Here is a 795-nt window from a genome sequence, read left to right as displayed (position 1 = left end):
GACAGAAACAGCAGAAGCCTTTGCATAAAAAATTAAAGTAAAATAAATAGGTTTTCCTTGCTGTATAGTGCCGGGCAAGGGGAAGGCAGAGGCAGGAGTGACCCGGGGGTCCAGGGATGGAGGATGGCATCTGCGGCTGCGTTCTCCATCCCCGGCCACGCTGCCTCCAGGAATCCAGCTGGGAACATCCAGGGCAGAGACCCCCGCCTAGGCGATACGCTGTGGACGTAAAACGTCCCTTCCCAGCCATACGCGGAGGCAAAGCCTGGCACAGGCAGCACTGCCCTCGCCCGGCGCTTGTCCCGGTGCCTGGAAACTCCCTCCCGGGAGCAATATCTGTATTTGAAACCATCGATCCCTGAGGAAGATTCAGAGGGAATCAGAGGGGGTGTGGTGAGACGGGCACGTGCGTGGGTGAGACCCCGGCGCCCTCTGCTCCTGCCCAGCCGTGCTGGGGCCTCCACAGAAACAGGGGAGTTTTTTTTTGGAAAAACATTTGGTCTCCCATATAAACGCACATATGGCATAAGGGGGGGTGCCCAGGCTGCCCCTTGGGGTGCCCATATGGAGTCGGTGTCGCTGGGCGCGGGAGCCCTTTGCCGGGCAGGGCAGGAGCCGGCGGCTCTTCCTCCCCATGCCCTGGTTGGGGGCTGGGGAGGGTGTTAAGGGCTGTAAAGGGTATGAAAAAGACAACAAAGGCGCAGGCCCCCACGGGGATGCCCTAAAATATGGGACAGGGGGGCTTGAGCACCTGGAGGGCTTAAGCCCAGGTTTCGGTGCCCACCATGTGCCTCT

Source organism: Eurypyga helias, unplaced genomic scaffold (genome assembly GCF_000690775.1).
Source record: "Eurypyga helias isolate BGI_N326 unplaced genomic scaffold, ASM69077v1 scaffold26149, whole genome shotgun sequence".
Lineage (NCBI taxonomy): Eukaryota > Metazoa > Chordata > Aves > Eurypygiformes > Eurypygidae > Eurypyga > Eurypyga helias.
This window is presented reverse-complemented; position numbering follows the sequence as displayed.